A 22,642-nucleotide genomic window follows, 5' to 3' on the forward strand; every position below is an offset into this window, starting at 1 on the left:
AAACCATTGAACTGAGAATGTGGCCCCCATTGAAGGAATTAGAGAAAAGAATCAAAGAAACTGAAGGGGCTTGCAACCCCACAAGAACAACTATACCAACCAACCAGAGTTCCCAGGGACTAAACCACCATCCCAACAGTACACATGGACAGACCCATGGCTCCAGCTGGATATGTAGCAGAGGATGGCCTTGTTGGACACCAATGGGAGGAGAAGCCTTTGGTCCTGCCAAGGCTGGACCCCAGCCCCCAGTGTAGGGGAATGTAAGAGCAAGGAGGCCAAAATGGGGGTGGTTTGGGAGGGAACTGCCCTGATGGAAAGGGAGGAGAATGGGATAGGGGGCTTATGGATGAGAAACCTGGAAAGGGAATAGCATTCGAAATGCAAATAAAAAATATCCAATAAAAAATAAATTTAAAAAAGAAAAATGTAATCATAAATAAATCTTTAAAAAAGAATGCAGAATTATTAAACATTTGTGTGTATAGAACTATTGTCATCTTAAAGGATAAGACTGAAGCCAGGATGAAGTAGCATTTTAATAAAACAATTTATAGCATTAAAAGCTGAAAACTACACATTCACAACCACAAAAGACACAATGATTCCTTAAATTTTAGGATACTCTATATCTTATGTAAAATGCATAATTCCTTAATTTTAGGATTCTCTGTGTCTTATGTAAAATGAAGATGGCCAATGGTAAAAATGCAAACAGTTGAAAACTAGCAGCATTTAATGCATGCTTAGACATATTCTACCTAACTTAGATTAGAACATGTTGTTTATTAAATATTCAATATCAATTAGGGGTTTCAAATCAACCTTGATTATTCAATTTCGATATAAAAGACACAAAACTTTTATATTTATAATAAGCCTTAATCAGCACTAGAGCTAGGCAGATATTCACCACCCTCTAGTCTATTATTTCTACTTTCCTGCCAATAACCCTTTGCTATATGACTTGCTCTATTTCCTCTGGGCTGCCCTTAACTTCAATTGGCCAGCCCTCATGGCCATGTTTTCAAGATTCCTTCACTCGTGGTGTCTCCTCTCACCATCTTCTTCTCTTCTGCCTTCCTTCCCTCGTGGTTCTGCTCCAGATCCCAAGCATAGAACTGAAACCTCGTCTATCTCTCTTCTGCCTAGCTATGGGCTGTTGGCATCTTTATTCAACCAATAATTTTAAATCAAGGAGCAAAGTCACATAGCATCATTTAGTGTATATGCAGATTCTCTTGTGTTTAGGCGCAACCAGACCTTGGGGACCAGCATTTAGCATTGCAATACATAGGAAAAGACCAATACTCAATAACATGCCATGTCTTCCTCTAAGAATTAAAGTGATTTCTCTCTGAATGGCAAACATATGAGGAATAAGGTAAAACCTCTTATGGAATTGCAGAGTGGACAAATATTTGAATGACTATCCTAATTTGTTTGTGTGATAGTTTTATTTTTGTTTATAACAATAAACCAAATTTTATTTAATAAAAACTATGTTTAATTTTTTTTCCGGAGCTAGGGACCGAACCCAGGGCCTTGCACTCGCTAGGCAAGTGCTCTACCACTGAGCTAAATCCCCAACTTAATTTTTTAATATTTGCCACAGACTTACCAAAGCTATGAGGTTTATTGAACTATTTTAAACTCAAATTGGTTTTTTTACCCTAAAGTATACTGAGATATTTGATTTAACCACAAGAGTTTCACTTTTTATGTTCATGGACTGGGGGTCATACTGAATTATGATCCTAAAATGGCCGTTCCAGAGACTCAGCCTTCTTTGCAAGTTGTTTCTTCTGATGTTACTGTTTATTGGTCCTGTTCATGAATCATATTTTGGAAAACAATCATTAATACTAGCATTATCTGTTGATGCTTTCTGGAATAATTGGCATTTCTATATTTGTTGATGGTTGCTGAAAAGTTGAAATGTGTCTTCTGTGATCATAAAAGTAAAATTTAATTAAAATTCTACTTTAAATTAATTCACACCTGATTAATGGGTATCTCCTAGACCATGAGGACTTTATATCATAATTTATAATTAAGTAATATAAAGGATACAGAGGGCAATAACCAAATTACAAGTTCAGGGTAATATAGTATTACTTAATTTTGAAAATGTAACAGATTGCCACTTAAATAATGCTAGTGTGAATGTATGTCATCTGGAAATATGCTGTATTTTTTTAAGTCTTTGTGAGAATGCAGATGTGCTAGTGTTGGACAATGTGTGTTGCCATATTTCTAAGGTGAATAGGTGGTACCTATTCACCAAATAAATTCATTCTAAAATGCTCTAAGTTTTACAAGAAGGAATCTGAAATTTACAAAATGATCCACCCCAAAAGTTGCAGACTGTAAAGGCTGTTTGCAAGCAGTATAAACTCTTGTCATTCTTTTTCCCCTGGTTCAAGTTGAGTGAAATGTACAACAATGTACACACAATAGAAATGTGAGCCGGATACAATCAAAACTTGATTTTGCCAAATGATTCCAATTTCAGATAAGCATTTACTCCAAGATCGTTTCCAGGAGGGTAACAGTGCATCAAAGTCAGTGCAGACTCATGTAGCAACAGAGCTATGTGTCACTTAAGGCCCAGACAGAGAATCATAAATTAAATCCTCTCTGTGCTCTTAATGTCTTTTGCTTCCTGTCTTGGCCTTGAGTAAGGTGTTCCTCAATGTACAGTATTTGCCAATTAGATAAACAGGAAGCTATAGTGAGAAGTGGCCATGTGAATATTCATTACTCCAGTAGATTCAAACATAATGACACTAATGATGGTGATGAAAATGAGAATAATGTATCATCATAAATTTTTACAAAGTACTAATACATAATAATCTTATTAATTTTGAGTTAGAATAGAAAAATACTCAGGGAAAACAGTTACTGGTGTTTTTGCCTTGAGGTTGTTGCTTTTAATATTCTTCCCACAAATATGTAGTCTAGTCAGAAGTTGGAGTTGCTGTGATGCTTTTCCAACAACTGTTCTCCCTGTTTTGCTGTCAATCATAGCCACCATTGTCTTTACCATCATCTGCATCGTTATAACAATGTCCCTGAAAGCTATGATACAAGATGGATTACATTGGATCACTTCTCAGCTTGTTGGTTAGGCTGAAGTGAAGAAAAGCACATTAAAGGACTTTCTGAAAATTAGTGTTGTTTTAGGAATGTTTAATGCACCTAATTCTACTTCATGAAAAAGAATTTTCTTCACTAGGTTAAAGGAAATTAATTTTCAAATCCATAAAATAACAGGAAAATTATGACATATTTGACTTTATAATAGTTCTTGAAGTTCTAGCCAGAGCAATCAGACAACAAAAGGAGGTCAAGGGGATACAGATCAGAAAAGAAGAAGTCAAAATATCACTGTTTGCAGATGATATGATAGTGTATTTAAGTGATCCCAAAAGTTCCACCAGAGAACTACTAAAGCTGATAAACAACTTCAGCAAAGTGGCTGGGTATAAAATTAACTCAAATAAATCAGTAGCCTTCCTCTACACAAAAGAGAAACAAGCCGAGAAAGAAATTAGGGAAACGACACCCTTCATAATAGACCCAAATAATATAAAGTACCTCGGTGTGACTTTAACCAAGCAAGTAAAAGATCTGTACAATAAGAACTACAAGACACTGAAGAAGGAAATTGAAGAAGACCTCAGAAGATGGAAAGATCTCCCATGCTCATGGATTGGCAGGATTAATATAGTAAAAATGGCCATTTTACCAAAAGCAATCTACAGATTCAATGCAATCCCCATCAAAATACCAATCCAATTCTTCAAAGAGTTAGACAGAACAATTTGCAAATTCATCTGGAATAACAAAAAACCCAGGATAGCTAAAGCTATCCTCAACAATAAAAGGACTTCAGGGGGAATCACTATCCCTGAACTCAAGCAGTATTACAGAGCAATAGTGATAAAAACTGCATGGTATTGGTACAGAGACAGACAGATAGACCAATGGAATAGAATTGAAGACCCAGAAATGAACCCACACACCTATGGTCACTTGATTTTTGACAAAGGAGCCAAAACCATCAAATGGAAAAAAGATAGCATTTTCAGCAAATGGTGCTGGTTCAACTGGAGGTCAACATGTAGAAGAATGCAGATCGATCCATGCTTATCACCCTGTACAAAGCTTAAGTCCAAGTGGATCAAGGACCTCCACATCAAACCAGACACACTCAAACTAATAGAAGAAAAACTAGGGAAGCATCTGGAACACATGGGCACTGGAAAAAATTTCCTAAACAAAACACCAATGGCTTACGCTCTAAGATCAAGAATCGACAAATGGGATCTCATAAAACTACAAAGCTTCTGTAAGGCAAAGGACACGGTGGTTAGGACAAAACGGCAACCAACAGATTGGGAAAAGATCTTTACCAATCCTACAACAGATAGAGGCCTTATATCCAAAATATACAAAGAACTCAAGAAGTTAGACCGCAGGGAAACAAATAACCCTATTAAAAAATGGGGTTCAGAGCTAAACAAAGAATTCACAGCTGAGGAATGCCGAATGGCTGAGAAACACCTAAAGAAATGTTCAACATATTTAGTCATAAGGGAAATGCAAATCAAAACAACCCTGAGATTTCACCTCACACCAGTGCGATTGGCTAAGATCAAAAACTCAGGGGACAACAGATGCTGGCGAGGATGTGGAGGAAGAGGAACACTCCTCCATTGTTGGTGGGATTGCAAACTGGTACAACCATTCTGGAAATCAGTCTGGAGAATCCTCAGAAAATTGGACATTGAACTGCCTGAGGATCCAGCTATACCTCTCTTGGGCATATACCCAAAAGATGCCCCAACATATAAAAAAGACACGTGCTCCACTATGTTCATTGCAGCCTTATTTATAATAGCCAGAAGCTGGAAAGAACCCAGATGCCCTTCAACAGAGGAATGGATACAGAAAATGTGGTACATCTACACAATGGAATATTACTCAGCTATCAAAAAACAACGACTTTATGAAATTCGTAGGCAAATGGTTGGAACTGGAAAACATCATCCTGAGTGAGCTAACCCAATCACAGAAAGACATACATGGTATGCACTCATTGATAAGTGGCTATTAGCCCAAATGCTTGAATTACTCTAGATGCCTAGAGCAAATGAAACTCAAGACGGATGATCAAAATGTGAATGCTTCACTCCTTCTTTAAAAGGGGAACAAGAATACCCTTGGCAGGGAAGAGAGAGGCAAAGATTAAAACGGAGACTGAAGGAACACCCATTCAGAGTCTGCCCCACATGTGGCCCATACATATATAGCCACCCAATTAGACAAGATGGATGAAGCAAAGAAGTGCAGACCGACAGGAGCCGGATGTAGATCGCTCCTAAGAGACACAGCCAGAATACAGCAAATACAGAGGCGAATGCCAGCAGCAAACCACTGAACTGAGAATAGGACCCCCGTTGAAGGAATCAGAGAAAGAACTGGAAGAGCTTGAAGGGGCTCGAGACTCCATATGTACAACAATGCCAAGCAACCAGAGCTTCCAGGGACTAAGCCCCTACCCAAAGACTATACATGGACTGACCCTGGACTCTGACCTCATAGGTAGCAATGCATATCCTAGTAAGAGCACCAGTGGAAGGGGAAGCCCTGGGTCCTGCTAAGACTGAACCCCCAGTGAACTAGTCTATGGGGGGAGGGCGGCAATGGTGGGAGGGTTGGGAGGGGAACACCCATAAGGAAGGGGAGGGGGGAGGGGGATGTTTGCCCGGAAACCGGGAAAGGGAATAACACTCGAAATGTATATAAGAAATACTCAAGTTAATAAAAAAAAAAAATGCAAAAAAAAAAAAAAAAAAAAAAGACTGAACCCCCAGTGAACTAGACTGGTGGGGGGAGGGCGGCAATGGGGGGAGGGTTGGGAGGGTAACACCCATAAGGAAGGGGAGGGGCAGGGGGATGTTTGCCCGGATACCGGGAAAGGGAATAACACTTGAAATGTATATAAGAAATACTCAAGTTAATAAAAAAAAATATATATATATATATAAAAATAAGCATACAAAAGTTATAATGTTAAATTAGAAGCAAAACAGAACAAAACAAAGAAATATATGTAATAAAGCAATGTCTCCAGGTAGTTTTTAATCTTAAAAGTTTTATATTTAAAAATCAGTGACAGGATTTTGACCCTTAAGGGTAGTAGAAGCTATAAAATGAATTATAAATTCAAGTTCCTATAATATTTCCTAATCTTGAGAATGTAAGTTTTTAAAATACTCAAATTCAGTGCTTTAGAGTGAACATGGAGTCCTTTGTTTTAAAATTCTTCATTTTTATAAAAACAGCAATAAATTAGAAAGAAAAAACATTATTGTTTGTTCATTCTTTACAACATTAAGGTTGCCTTCCAATCTCCATCTGTGCCCAGAGCTAAGGCTGTCCCAAAGCCTGCACGAAGACAGCTCATCTCCCAGATGTGCTCTCACTCCTAAGCCTACAGGTGAGAGCCACTTTAACTACACTAACTCTCCAAAGAGGGACCCACCAGGAAGACACAGAGCATATGAATCACAGAGCAGCCTGAAACAGGATCCTCTGGTCTCTATCTGTACCCAAAGCTAAGTTTCCCACAGTCCTCCATACCCAAATTCTGCCCAGACAGAGCAAGTCTTCCAGGAGTGTTCTCACTCTTAAGATCACAAGTTCATAGGTCCACAGGATGGGCAATCTCCAGTCAGAGACAAGAGAACCAACTAACATCAAAGATAACCAGATGGGTAGAGGCTAGTACAAGAACCTAAGCAACACAAACCAAGGCTACTTGGCATCATCAGAACCCAGTTCTCCCACCACAGCACAGACCAAACACCCCCAACACACTGAAAAAGATAGAGGGCTTTAAGAAGGACATAAATAACTCCCTTAAGGAAATATAGGATAGCACAGGTAAAAAAGTAGAAGACCTTAAAGAGGAAATCCAAAATCCCTTAAAGAGTTACAGGAAAACACAACCAAACAGGGAAAGAATTGAACAAATCATACAAAATCTAAAAATGGAAATAGAAAAAATAAAGGAATCACAAAGACAGACTATCCTGGAGATAGAAAACCTAGGAAAGAGATCAGGAGTCAGAGATACAAGCATCACTAACAGAATACAAGAGGTAGAAGATAGACTCTCAGGGGCAGAAGATACCATAGAAAACAGTGGCATAACGGTCAAAGAAATTGCAAAATACAAAAAGCTCCTAACTAAAAAAAGAAATCCAAGCAATCCAGAACACAATGAGAAGACCAAACCTAAGGATAATAGGTATAGAGGAGAGCAAAGATTGCTAACTTCAAGGGCCAGTATCTTCAACAAAATTATAGAAGAAAACTTCCCTAACCTAAAGAAAGAGATGCCCATAAACATACAGAAAGTCTACAAAACTCTAAATAGATTGGACCAGAAAAGAAATTCCCCTGTCACATAATAGTCAAAACACCAAATGCAAAGAAAGAGAGAGAGAGAGAGAGAGAGAGAGAGAGAGAGAGAGAGAGAGAGAGAGAGGGAGAGGGAGAGAGAGAGAGAGAGAGAGAGAGAGAGAGAGAGAGAGAGAGAATATTAAAAGCAGTAAGGGAAAAAGGTCAAGTAACATATAAAGGAAGACCTATCAGAATTACACCAGACTTCTCACCAGACACCATGAGAGCTAGAACATCCTGGGAAGATGTCATACAGGTCCTAAAAGAACACAAATGCCAGCTCAGGAAAATTGTCAATTACCATAGATGGAGAAAAGAAGGTATTTCATGACAAAAGCAAATTTACACAATATCTTTCTACAAATCCAGTCCTATAAAGGGTAAGAGATGGAAAGCTCCAACACAATGATGGAAAGTGCACCCCAGAAAAAGTAAGAAAGTAATTTTTCAACAAACACAAAAGGAGACAAACATAATTCTACCTCTAACAACAAAATAACAGGAAACAATAATCACTATTCCTTAATATCTCTTACCATGGCCTCAATTCCCCAATGAAATACATTGCCAAACAGACTGGATACGTTAAAAAATACTCAGCATTTTCCTGCATGCAGGAAATATACCTCAATAACAAAGACAGTCACTAACTCAGAGTAAAAGGCTGGAAAACAATTTTTCAAGCAAATGGTCCCAAGAAACAAGCTGGAGTAGTCATTCTGATATTACATAAAATTGACTTTCAACCAAAAATTATCAAAAAAGATAAGGAAGGACACTTCACACTCATAAAAGAAAACTCTACCAAGATGAACTATCCATTCTGTACATCTATGCTTCAAATGTAAGGGCAGCCACATTCATTAAAGAAACTTTCCTAAAGCTCAAAGCATACATTACACTTCACACAATTATAGTGGAAGGCCTCAACGTACTACTCTCATCAATGGACTGATCATGGAAACAGAAACTGAACTGAGACATAACAAACTAACAGAAGTTATGAGTCCTTGACAGAACACCTAAAAGCTCTAGAAGAAAAAGACACAAACAACACCCAAGAGGATTAGAAGGCAGGAAAAAAACAAACTCCAGGCTGAAATCAACCAAGTAGAAGCAAAGAGAAACAAAGAATCAACAAAGCCAGTAGCTGGTTCTTTGAGAAAATCAACAAGATAGATAAACCTTTAGCCATACTAACCAGAGGGCACAGAAACAATATACAAATTAACAAAATCGGAAATGAAAAGGGAGAGATAAGAACAGAAATTGAGGAAATTTTAAAAAAAATATCAGATCCTACTGTAGAAACCTATACTGAACAGATCTGGAAAATCTGGAGGAAACGGACAATTTTCTAGACAGATATCAAATACCAAAGTTAAAACAGGAATAGATAAGCCATCTAAACAATCCCATAATCCCTAAGGTAATAGAAACAGACATTAAAAGTCTCTGAACCAGAAAAGGCCCAGGATCAGATGGGTTTAGTGCAGAATTCTATCAAACCTTCAAAGAAGACCTAATAACAGTTGTCTTCAAACTATTCCACAAAATAGAAACAGAAGCAACAATACCCAATTCATTCTTTGAAGTCACAATTACACTTGTACCTAAACCTCACAGGGACCCAAAAATGAAAGAGAACTTCAGACCAATTTCCCGCATGAATATTGATGCAAAATACTCAATAAAATTCTCATAAATCAAATCCAAGAACACATGAAAATGGTCATTCACCATGATCAAGTAGGCTTCATCACAGGGATGAAGGGATAGTTTGATACATGGAAATCGATCAACCTAATCCACTATATTAAAAAAAAAAACTCAAACAAAAAATATGTGACCATCTCATTAGATGCTGAGAAATCATTCGAAAAAATTCAACACCTCTTGATGATAAAAGTCTCAAAGTTCAGGAATTCAAGACCCACACCGAAACATATTAAAAGCAATATACAGCAAACCAGCAAGCAATCTGTCCATACCCACAGTTAGCTGGCAACAGCCAGGTATGCCTTGAAAAGTTCTCAGGGAGAACTTTTCCTCAGGAAGGAGACCCTCCAGCCCAATGACCAGACCGAGACCACAGGATGCAATCAGCAAGAGGATTTGGTTTATTGTCAGGATACACAGGCACCTGTGGGCGCTTCAGTCAACTCGGGGGACTGGCGCGCCCAGCGGAACCAAGGATGGGCTTTTTATAGGGTTCTGGGGAGCAGAAGCAAGCATACAGAAGCAGATGCATGGTTACAGGGATATAATTAGTGGATTCTAATGTGGCAAGGGTTCAGCCCGGGGGCAAGTTCCCTAGCTGCCTTCCTGGAACATAACGACTGACTCGGCCCCCCACCAGGGTGTGGGACCTCTCCCGGGGCTTTCCACATTCCTCTTTCTCATTGTCAGGCGCTCAACCGCAGTCATCCTGTCGCCAGGCTCTCAACCACACACGTCCTGTCAACCACACATGTCCTGCTTGGCAGCCGCTGTGTACTCAGTGTTCTAACCTTTCCCTGAACCAGTCATCTTAAGTACAGCCTTGCAAAATGGCGTTACTACTGCTAAGCTGGGGTCTTTCATTCTGATACTATAAAAGGGGTTGCTTGTCCCTTCTTTCTCTTTGCTCTCTCTTGCTCTCTTGTTCCTCAATTTTCCCCCTCTCTCCATTCCCTTCCTACCTTTTCCAACCTCACCCCATGCTCATGGCTGGCCTCTATTTCTCTCTCCTCCTCTCTCTCTCTCTCTCTCTCTCTCTCTCTCTCTCTCTCCCCACCTCTCTCTCTCCCCCCACCTCTCTCTCTCTGCCCCTACTACCCTCTTAAATCCCTTGCCCATGTCATGAATACTCTGTTCTATACTATAACCCTATGTGGCTGGTCCCTCAGGGCGAAGGAATGTTTCAGCATGGGTCTCCTGAGGCACACACATTCCTCATACATCACCATACCTCCAAAGAACATAATCCTATCTCACATTATCTTTTTATAAACACATCAACATCAAACTAAATGGAGAGAAACTTGCAATACCACTACAACTAGGGACTAGACAAGGCTGCCCACTCTCTCCCTACCTATTCAATATAGTACTTGAAGTCCTAGCCAGAGCAATTAGACACCAAAAAGAGGTCAAAAGGATACAAATTGGAAAGGAAGAAGCCAAAATATCACTATTTGCAGATGATATGATAGTATACTTAAGTCACTGTCGGTGCCTGCACCGACATGGTACCGAGAATCGGACGAAAGCCTGTGGGATGAAAGAAACACACACACACACACATACAGGTTATCATGTCAAGCCAGGAGAGGAAGAGGGGGAGAGAGAGAGAGAGAGAGAGAGAGAGAGAGAGAGAGAGAGAGAGTTAAAGAGAGAAGGAGGAAGAGCAGAAGAGAGTCAGAGAGAGAGAGAGAGGAAGGAGGAAGAGTCTCCTGTAGCTTTATTCACCACTTATATACCCAAGTCTCCAGGTAGAAAATATCTGGGAAGCGCAGTGGGAAACCCTGGCTCCTGACTACCTGGTTCATGACTTCCGGTGACAAAAGACCAACTCGAGACCTGAATTAATTAGGGAGAAATCCGAGAAGACCAGCCTAAATCTCAAGGATAAAGGCTGAGGAAGCAAAAGGCAGAAGTAAATTGACCACCACCCAGGTGTGGTCCAGGTGTGTCAGTTCCACATGCATCAGCTGGGCTCAGCAAAGGTCATGCAGTGGAGATACCGGGTGTTTACTACTTGGTCTTTTCTTCCTGTGCCATAAATACATGGGAGAGGCCTCTGTCCAACAATCCCATGGCAGTAATCTTAACTGTGGCCATACAGTTACAAAGCGGCCAGGCCCAAATCCAATATGGCTCACTACAAGTCACCCCAAATATTACACCAGAGAACTCCTACAGCTGATAAACAACTTTAGCAAAGTGGCTGGATATAAAATTAGCCCAAACAAATCAGTAGCCTTCCTCTACTCAAAGGATAAACAAGGTAATAAAGAAATTAAGGAAATGACAACCTTCACAATAGTCACAAATAATATAAAATACCTTGGTGTAACTCTAACCAAGCAAGTGAAAGATCTGTATGACAAGTACTTCAACTCTCTGAGGAAAAAAATTGAAGATCTCAGAAAATAGAAAGATCTCCCATGCAAATGGATTGGCAGGGTTAATATAGTAAAAATGGCCATTTTGCCAAAAGCGATCTACACATTCAATGTAATCCCCATCAAAATTCCAACTCTATTCTTCATAGAGTTAGAAAGAGCAATTTGCAAAATCATTTGGAATAATAAAAAACCAAGGATAGTGAAAAATACTCTCAACAGTAAAAGAACTTCTATGGTGATCACTATCCCTGACCTCAAGCTGTATTACAGAACAATTGTGATTAAAAAAAACTGCATGGTATTGGTGCAGAGACAGGCAGGTAGATCAAAGGAATAGAATTGAAAACACAGACATGAACCCATACACCTATGGTCACTTGATCTTTGACAAAGGAGTTAAAATCATCTGTGATGGTTTGCATATGTTTGGCCCAGGTAGTGGCACTATTAGAAGGTGTAGCCTTCTTGGAGGAAGTGTGTCACTGTGGGGTGGGCTTGAAGACCCTCCTCCTAGCTTCCTGATGATGCACAGTCTGTTCCTTGCTTCCTTGGGGTGAAGATGTAGAACTCAACTCCTCCTGTACCATGCCTGTCTGGATGCTGCCATGAGCCTTGATGTTAATGGACTGAACCTCTAAAATTTCACAAGCCAGGCCTCCATCTTCTGCATTGTTCTTAACATTATCTTCCAAGCTCCTACAGAAGCTCTTAACATCCCAATATCTCTTCTAGCTCAAAGTTCCAAAGTCCTTCCACAGTCCTCCCCAAAATATGGTCAATTTGTCACAGGAATACTCCACTATGCTGGTACCAATATGTCTTAGTCAGGGTTTCTATTCCTGCACAAACATCATGACCAAGAAGCAAGTTGTGGAGGAAAGGGTTTATTCAGTTTATTTCCACATTGCTATTCATCACCAAAGGAAGTCAGGACTGGAACTCAAGCAGCTCAGGAAGCAGGAGCTGATGCAGAAGTCATGGAGGAATGTTTGGCTTGCTTTGAAGATCCAAAGATGTTAAGATGCCAGAGCCACAGGCTATCTGTTGAGGAAAGCTGCAAACAGGGAATGGAACCATCTCAGGAGAAAGAAGTCTGTTGCAGTCAACAAAGATGAAAAAGGAGCTGAAGATCTAAAGACTGCTTTGACATCAGACAGGGAGATGCAGAGTTTGGCGTTCGCCCAGCTGGTTGTCTGTCTTAATTCAGGGACTACAGTTAAGTGGTTGGTTGGATCCAGAAGAGACTTCGAACTTTGGACTTTTAACATTGTTGATACTACTATGGACTATAAGGACTTTGAAACTTGGACTGAATGTACTTTTTCATTATGCTAAGTTTAGGTATGGCCTCCACAGACTCATGTATTTGAACAAGCCTATGGAGGACAGAGTAGAATGTGATGATTTGCATAGGTTTGGCCCAGGGACTGGCACTATTAGAAGGTATGGCCTTGTTGGAGGAAGTGTGTCACTGTGGGTGTGGGCTTGGAGACCCTCCTCCTAGCTGTCTGAGGATGCACAGTCTGTTCCTGGCTTCCTTGGGGGTGAAGATGTAGAACTCAGCTTCTCTGCACCACGTCTGCCTGGATGCTGCCACGCTGCCACCTTGATGATAATGGACTGAACCTCTGAACCTGTAAGCCAGCCCCAATTAAATGTCCTTTATAAAATTTGCATTGATCCTGGTGTCTGTTCACAACAATAAAACCCTAACTGAGATACCATCCAAAGGAAAAAAGACAGCATTTCCAATAAATGGTGTCAGTGCAACTAGAGGTAAGAATGTAGAAGAATGCAAATTGATCCATTCTTATCTCCTTATAAAATGCTCAAGATCAAGTGGCTCGAAGACCTCCACAAAAAAAAAAAAAAAAAAAAAAAAGATACAATGAAACTAATAGAAGAGAAAGTGGGAAAGAGCCTTAAACACATAGGCTCAGGTGAAAATTTCCTTAACATAACACCAATGGCTTATGCTCTGAGACCTCATAAAATTATAAAGCTTCTGTAAAGCAAAGGACACTGTCTATAAGACAAAATGGCAACCAAGAGATCATGAAAAGACATTTTCTAATTATACATCTGATAGACAGCTAATATCTAATATATACAAAGAACTCAGACGTTAGACTCCAGAGAACCAAATAATCCTATTTAAATGGGTTACAGAGCTAAACAAAGAATTCTCAACTGATGAATATCAAATGGCTTCGAAGCACTGAAGTGTTCAACATCTTTAGTCATCAAAGAATTGCAAATCAAAACAACCCTGAGATCCCACCTCACAACAGTCAAAATGGCTAAGATAAAAAACAGGTGACAGCAGATGCTGGTGAGAATGTGAAGAAAGAGATCCTCACCTCCAGTTTTGGTGGCATTGCAAGCTGGTACAATCACTTTGAAAATATGTCTGGTGGTTCCTCAGAAAACTGGACACAGTACTACCTGAGGACCTAGCTATACCATTCCTGGGCATATACCCAAAAGATTTTCCGACATATAACATGGACACATGCTCTACATTGTTCATAGCAGTCTTATTTATAATAGCCAGAAGCTGGAAAGAACCCAGATGTCCTTCAACAGAAGAAGGGATACAGAAAATGTGGTACATCTATACAGTGGAGTACTACTCAGCTATTAAAACAATGACTTCATGAAATTCTTAGGCAAATGGATGGAACTCAAAAATATCATCCTGAGTGAGGTAGCCCAGTCACAAAGAAAAAAAAGACATATGGTATGCACTCACTGATAAGTGGATATTAGCCCAAAAGTTCAGAATACCCAAGAAGCAAAATTCGCAGATCATATGAAGCTCAAGAAGAACGATGACTAAAATTTGGATACTTCAGTCTTTCTTCAAAGCGGGGAACAAAATACTCATGGGAAGAAACACAGGGCCAAAGAGTTGAGCATGAACTGAAGAAAAGGTCATCCAGAGACTGTGCTACCTGGCGAGCCATTTCATATGCAGATACCAAACCCAGTCACTATTGCTGATACCAAGAAGTGCTTGGTGACTGGAGCCAGATATGGTTGTCTCCTGAGAGGCTCTACCAGAGCCCTATTGATACAGATAAGGATGCTTACAGATAACCCTTAGACTGAACAAGGGAATCCCAATGGAGGAGTAAGAGAAAGGACTGAAGGAGCTGAAGGGGTTTGCATCCACACAGGAAAACAGCAATATCAATCAAACAGACCCCCAGAGATCCCAGAGACTAGACCACCAATCAAAGAATTCACATGGCTCCAGCTGCATATGTAGCAGAGGATGGCATTGTCTGGCATTAATAGGAGGAGAAGCCCTTGGTCCTCTGAAGGCTCATTTCCCCATTGTAGGGGAATTCCAAAATGTTGAGGTGGGCATGGGTGGATAGGAGTGGGAGCATCTTCATAGAAGGAGGAGGAGGTAGTAGGGGAATGTGAGATGGAGAGGGGATAACATTTGAAATATAAATATATAAAATATCCAGTAAAAAATTTAAAATAATACTATTGTGTAGTCTTATGCTGGCTAGTTCAATGGCAACTTGACATAGGCTACACTCATTTGAGAAAAACTAGGACTGAGAAAAATGTATCATAAATTGTGGCTGCCTGCAAGCCTATAGAACATTTACTTAATTAATGATTAATTGGGTACAGCCCAACCAATTGTGGTTGGTGGTCCTGGGTTGCACAAAAAAGCAGGCTGAACAAGCCATGAGAAACAAGCCAGTAGATATATACCCCCCCTTCCATGGCTTCTGCATTAGCTCGTGCTTCTAAGTTCCTGCCCTGTTTGAATCTGTTTCTTGACTTCCTTTAATGATGAACTGCGATGTGAAAGTACAAGTCAAATAAACCAAAGGAACCCCCCCCTGAAAAAATAACAAAAAACTTTAAGGTGGTTTAAAAGGTGTGTGCTAAGCATCTCAATCAATGAAAAGTCAAAGGACTTAGACATGGTCTTGCCCCTAGGAATCAGTGCAACTAGAGGTAAGAATGTAGAAGAATGCAAATTGATCCATTCTTATCTCCTTGTAAAATGCTCAAGATCAAGTGGCTGGAAGACCTCCACAAAAAAAAAATAGATACAATGAATCATACGTTTAAGTGACAAGAAATACATATAGGTAAACAGTTAGAAAATGCAGAATACTGGAACAGATGTCTGTATGAAGAGAAGGGTTTACACAAAAGGGTTCCAGGGACACCTTTAGGGAATAAATCAACAATGTAATAAATAGTATACTACAGATGGAAGTTTATTTTTCCAAATTATTCATTAATTTGTTTTGAGATTGTCTAAGCTATGCAGAAAAAAATAGACAATTTAGATATAACTGTGAGTCTGCCAGCATTCCCTTGGGATTCCACCATTCTGAAAGATTTTCATTTTGATACAGGAAAGTTTTTCCATTCATTTCCATAAGTTCGGCAAATATACGTTATATATTACCCATGTCCTTCTCACATTTTACATGAATAAATCAACATAAAATCTGACTTGTAAGAACATATAGATATTTAGTAGAACAGTAATTGTGTATCCATTAATTCACAGCTTCACTAAAACCAAAATACCACGAATAGTAGGCAATTATCAGTCCCACCTGCAAATTCTCTTGTGAGAATTAAAAAAAAAACAGAATTATTTCAGAATCCTTCAAGTTCCATTGCCACCTCCCAACTATATACAAAAGGTGCAAAGGAGAAAGAATGACTGCTGCAAACATTTGCTGTGTGTTTACTGTTCTGGGAGTAAAATATGTAGTTGCTGTGCAGGAGAAGATCTGAACACCTAAGTGGAAAGCTTCTGCTTTAGTGCCCTTGGGACATCAGGCAACAGAGATTCATCTTCTCATAGCCCAGCAGACTGCAGGCATTTGTATGGTTACCCTCTCTCTGCAGCTTTTCTGGTCCTTTGCATCTTCCCACTTCTAATTGTTCCAAAAAGTTCTATGTGATGGCACAGCTAGTTTCTGACCCATCTTTATAAGGTGCTTTTTCTTTTGTATCTGTTTTTCTCCTAACATTTTCATATTGGCTTGTGATTAATGTCATTCTAGGTGTTCTATTACTTGATTACATCTAAAATGAGCCTGTTTGCAAATCGGATTATTACTCATTGGTGAGCTAATGTTGAATATCTGTATTTCTGGTAGTGATGTTGAAGATCATAATTCAACTAGCAACAGTCATAACACTGAGATTTTAACCAAACATAAAATTTACAACAATATCAAATATCTCATGAGGAAAACTTAGTAAGTTTAAGTTTTTTTTTCAAATGTATCACTAGATCTGCGACTTATTGTTCATGACTTACTGTAGTGTTTTGGAAAAGAAATGATAGTTTTTTCTAGACTGAATCTGTTAAATTCTTGTTTAAGTGTGATCCTTAACTAATATAAATTCATATGTACAACTACCCTGATGTGTCCAGAAGAAAATAATTTCTCCATAGTAATCTACTGTTTCTAACTCTTTCAGTCTTTGATCCACATATTCCACAAGGATGGCTCAAATTTGAGAGGGATGTGTGTGTGTGTGTGTGTGTGTGTGTGTGTGTGTGTGTGTGTGTATACATGTGTTTGGATGTGTGTGTGTTCTGGAGGGTAATCCTTAGCATTTATGATAATATGTAATTTATTGGAGGGTCTGTGAAACTCTGGTGGCTGTGTTGGTTTGAATATGCTTGACCCAGGAAATGTCACTATTAAGAGGTGTGACTTTGTTGGAGGAACTGTGTCATTGTTGGGGTGAGTTTTAAGAGAGCTTCCTCCTAGCTACCTTCTGATCAAGACATAGAACTCTTGGCTCCTGCTCCAGCACCTCATCAGCATAGATGCTGCCATACTTCCTGCCATAGTGATAATGGACTGAACCTCTGACCCTGTAACTCAGCCCCATTTAAATGCCATCCCTTATAAGCTTGCCTTGGTCATGGCGACTCTTCACTGAAATTGAAACCCTAACTAAGACAGAAGTTGATACCAAGGACTGGGTTATTGCTATGACAGGCCTGACCACATTTCTGTTTGGAGAAATGTGGATTTGGGGATTTTGGATTTGGAGAGCCATGGAATGCTTTAAGTAGGAATTAATGGGGCATCCTAATAAGAATATGGAGTATATTGGTGCTTACGGTGATTTGAACTCTAGAGACCATTCTTGTGGTGTTTTGGTGAGGAGTGTTGCCGCTTTTTGCCTTTATCAGAGGAGTCTCCTTGAGGCTAAGGTAAAGGGATTTATATTAATTGCATTGATAAAGGAAGTCTGAAAAAATCCTAGCATAGACTTTGTCTTCTGGTTTACTCTCAGGAAGATTGTTTTGATCAATCATAGCAAGCCTAAACAGAAAAAAGTACAAAAATATATGTTTCAAAGAGTAAAAGAGACAACAGGAAGTAGAATGAAGTTAAATGCTTTGTTCAAGAATATTAAATGGAATTAAGGGATTGATTTGATGGTTATTCTTCATTTTCAACTTATTTAAGACCTACAATGAAAATCTTAGGTACATGTCAATGTACACTTTTATTCCCAGGAGACAGAGACAAAAAGATCTCTGAGTCCAAGGCCAGTCTGGTACAGAGCAAGGTGCAAGTAAAGAAAGGCTTAGGTCCCAAAGTGGGGGTATACAACTTTAATCCCAGCATTCAGGAAATAGAATCATGCAGATCTCTGAGTTCAAGGTCAGTCTACAGAGCAAGTCCCAGAACAGCCAAGCTTAGGCAGTGAAGGAGATAGAAAACAGAAAGCTGGTGAAAATGTAATAGAACATGGGAGCCATATTCCAGCTCCAGCAAGCAGCTTTGGCCTTGAAGCTCTGGCTTTACAGTCAATAAAAGGTACCACTTGGACAATTCATATTGGTTAGCCAAAGCTATGGAAATTAGCAGTGGGTGACTAGACAGACCAACATCACTGAGGGGAAATATTCTGTGAAATGTTTTCTGAGAGCAAAAAGAAGTTGTGTTCCAGAGATAGCCATGATTATACCTCGTGGTGCAGCTGACGTATTAATGTGTAAGAATCACCCAAGTCGTACTGGGTCTGAAGGTATGAAGTGGTCATGAAGAGCAGCTGTAACTTGGCAGTATGAGAGGTCAGGTAAGACCATTGGTGAAGATACAACCTCAGTTGCAGTTGACAGTCCAGGACTGAAGGAATTATCAAAAGGATTTGAGGCTTGTCACCATGAAAAAAGCCTATGAGAGGCTATTCGTGAGACAAGTTGCACTGGAAGACTCTATTCAACAAATTGGAGATGCCAGTACAATGGGATGGTCGCCAAGAACAGCAGTAGCAGTGGAATGGATCCAACCAGAGCTTGGAGTGCTACAGAGAGCAGAGGTAGAGATGTGACTCAGCCCTATGGAGAAAATCAGAAGATCATGTGTGGATCCCAGATATTAGAACAAGAAGTTATAAAATTGATGTTGCCATTGATACCCCAAGATGTTAGAGATGCTGGAGTTGTAGGATACCTGCCTAGGAAAGCTGCAAATAGGGAAGGGAACCATCCCAAAAGAAAGAAGTTTGGTGCTGTCAATAAGGATGAAAGTAGTTGGAGATCTGATGAAGCTTTGACATCAGACATGGAAATGCTGAGTTCGAAGTTTTCCCAGTTCGTTTTTGGACTTGCTGATCCTCACTGTGACACTTTGGAATGATAATGTATATCCTGTGATATTTGGAGTTATATAATCTGCTTTTGTCGATTTTATAAGGGATTACAGTTATGAGATTGCAATCTCAGAGGAGACTTTGAACTTTGGGCATTTAAACATTGTTGAGACTTCTATAGTTGACCTAAATATATTTTGCATTACGCTATGGCTTAGGTGTGACCCCCATAGACTCATGTGTTTGAACAAGTATATGAGGGCCAGGGAGTGGAATGTGATGATTTGAATATGCTTGTCCTAAGAAGTGACATTAGGAGGTTGGCTCTGTTAAAGAAAGTGTGTTAATGTAGGGGTGCTTTGAGAGAACTTTTTCATGGTTGCCTTAGGATGCCAATTTTCCTGACTGCCTTCAGATAAAGATGTAGAACTCTTGGCTCCTTTTCCAGCACCATTTCTGCCTGGAAGCTGCTATGTTTTCTGCCATGGTGATAATGGACTGAACCTATAAGACAGCCCCAATTAAATGTCATCCCTTATAAGGTTGCCTTGGTCATGGTGACTCTTCACAGCAATGGAAACCCTGACTAAAGCCCTGGCTAAAAACCACAAAAGAGTTAGTACACTCCTATTGGAGTTGGTCTACCTAGTAGAGGCATCGTTGTTCTTTATAGTATAACTCCATTTTACCTCGTGTGTGTGTGTGTGTGTGTGTGTGTGTGTGTGTGTGCGCGCGCGTGTGTGTGTATGTGTATTTTAGGAAGCTTCTACAATAATAGATTTTCATGTGATTTATTGGAAACATTTTTAGTGTTAGATATTCCTACTCTCATCACTCATCTCATATCCATTTAATCTTTCCGCTTCATCATTCCTAGAGGTGGGCATGAAAGTTTCACCCCCACACTAAGGAGCTATTAACAATCAATAGCTTCTAAGATACAAATGACTTTTTAAGGGTATAGTCTCAGTAGTTGTGAATGTTTCAGTAAAAGGGAACACCCAAGAATAAATATTAGCATCAACTGTGCTTGAAAGGCATAATTGAGAGAGAGAGAGAGAGAGAGAGAGAGAGAGAGAACAGAACACAAAATTGGGTGAGGCAAAAGGAAGTATAGGTCTAGGAGGAGTTGGTGGAGGGAGAATAAGTGTGACCAAACACGTTGTATGAAATTCTCAAATAAACAGTTCTCTAATAAAATGAGAAAGAAGGAATTCTCGGAACAGAGAAAGCTGTGCTTAATTTGATGAGGCTAGCACAGTCCAGTGCATACTCATGGATAGTTATCAACAAAGGAATTTATTCTTTTCTTAAGGTTAGGAAATACAAGATCAAGACACCTATAAATTCAGTGTCCGTTGAGGGTTTACTTCCTAGTGTAGAGAGAATCTCTTGTGCTCGGTGTAGAAGCATCATCTGTCAGTAAAAAGCTGTTGGCCTAATTGCTTAGGCAGGAAGCAGGAGGTGCTAGTTAGAGCAAGGAGAGACAATTCTAGAACAGACTGAGGTGCAGGGAGATTTCACCCCAAACTCGGAGGAGATGAGTGTATGAAACTGAGAAGTAACCAACCATGTGGCAAACATAGAGTAGAATAAGGGGTTATATAAGTTATGAGCCAATCAGGGAATGAGAAAAAAGCTTATGGCCTAAGCACTTATTTATAATTAATTAAGTCATTAGTCAGAGTCATTATTGCAGCAACCTGGGCAAGGGTGGTAACTCCCACAGATACATACTAGTTCGTGGACAACCATCTTCTCACTGTTTTCACATGTGAACAAAAGCAACCAATCACCCTTATATGGTTATCAATCTTTATCATGAAGGTTACCCTCCTAACTTAATTCCCACCACTTATACAATCAATTTGAGGCTTACTTAAAATTTCAATACAGGACCTGCGGATCCCGACCCGCAGCAGCTCTCTGCTCCCAGATCCCATGGGAAAGAGACCTCACCGCCTGGTCAGGTGGGCACTCCTGAGGCTGCAGAGCGGAAGAGACCACCAACACTGCCCACCCCTGCCCACATCCCTGGCCCAAGAGGAAACGGTATAAGGCCTCGGGGCTCCCGTGGGGGAGGGCCCTGGAGCGGCAGGACCCCTGCCTGAGACACCACCGGAACCTGAAGGAAACTGACCGGATAAACAGTCCTCTGCACCCAAATCCCGTGGGAGGGAGAGCTAAACCTTCAGAGAGGCAGACAAGCCTGGGAAACCAGAAGAGACTGCTCTCTGCACACACATCTCGGACGCCAGAGGAAAACACCAAAGGCCATCTGGAACCCTGGTGCACTGAAGTTCCCGGAAGGGGCGGCACAGGTCTTCCTGGTTGCTGCCGCTGCAGAGAGCCCGTGGGCAGCACCCCGCGAGCAAACTTGAGCCTCGGGACCACAGGTAAGACCAACTTGTCTGTTGCAAGAAGGCTGCCTGGTGAAATCGGGACACACAGAGGCAGAATTCCTCTAGAACCGGGCTCGTCCTGTGTTTACCGGAAGTCCCACTCATGCTGATCCCAGCCCGCAGCAACTCTCTGCTCCCAGACCCCGTGGGAAAGAGACCCAACCGCCTGGTCAGGAGGGCACTCCTGAGGCTGCATAAGCTCCCGGAAGGGGCGGCACAGGTCTTCCTGGTTGCTGCCGCTGCAGAGAGCCCGTGGGCAGCACCCCGCGAGTGAACTTGAGCCTCGGGACCACAGGTAATACCAACTTTTCTGCTGCAAGAAAGCTGCCTGGTGAACTCAAGACACAGGCCCACAGGAACAGCTGAAGACCTGTAGAGAGGAAAAACTACATGCCTGAAAGCAGAACACTCTGTCCCCATAACTGACTGAAAGAGAGGAAAACAGGTCTACAGCACTCCTGACACACAGGCTTATAGGACAGTCTAGCCACTGTCAGAAATAGCAGAACAAAGTAACACTAGAGATAATCTGATGGCGAGAGGCAAGCACAGGAACACAGGCAACAGAAACCAAGACTACATAGCATCATCGGAGCCCAATTCTCCCACCAAAACAAACATGGAATATCCAAACACACCAGAAAAGCAAGATCTAGTTTCAAAATCATATTTGATCATGATGCTGGAGGACTTCAAGAAAGACGTGAAGAACTCCCTTAGGGAAACACAGGAAAACATTAATAAACAAGTAGAAGCCTACAGAGAGGAATCGCAAAAATCCCTGAAAGAATCGCAAAAATCCCTGAAAGAATTCCAGGAAAACAAAATCAAACAGTTGAAGGAATTAAAAATGGAAATAGAAGCAATCAAGAAAGAACACATGGAAACAACCCTGGATATAGAAAACCAAAAGAAGAGACAAGGAGCTGTAGATACAAGCTTCACCAACAGAATACAAGAGATGGAAGAGAGAATCTCAGGAGCAGAAGATTCCATAGAAATCATTGACTCAACTGTCAAAGATAATGTAAA

This window comes from Rattus norvegicus, chromosome 2 (assembly GCF_021556685.1).
Source record: "Rattus norvegicus strain SHRSP/BbbUtx chromosome 2, alternate assembly SHRSP_T2T, whole genome shotgun sequence".
Classification (NCBI taxonomy): domain Eukaryota; kingdom Metazoa; phylum Chordata; class Mammalia; order Rodentia; family Muridae; genus Rattus; species Rattus norvegicus.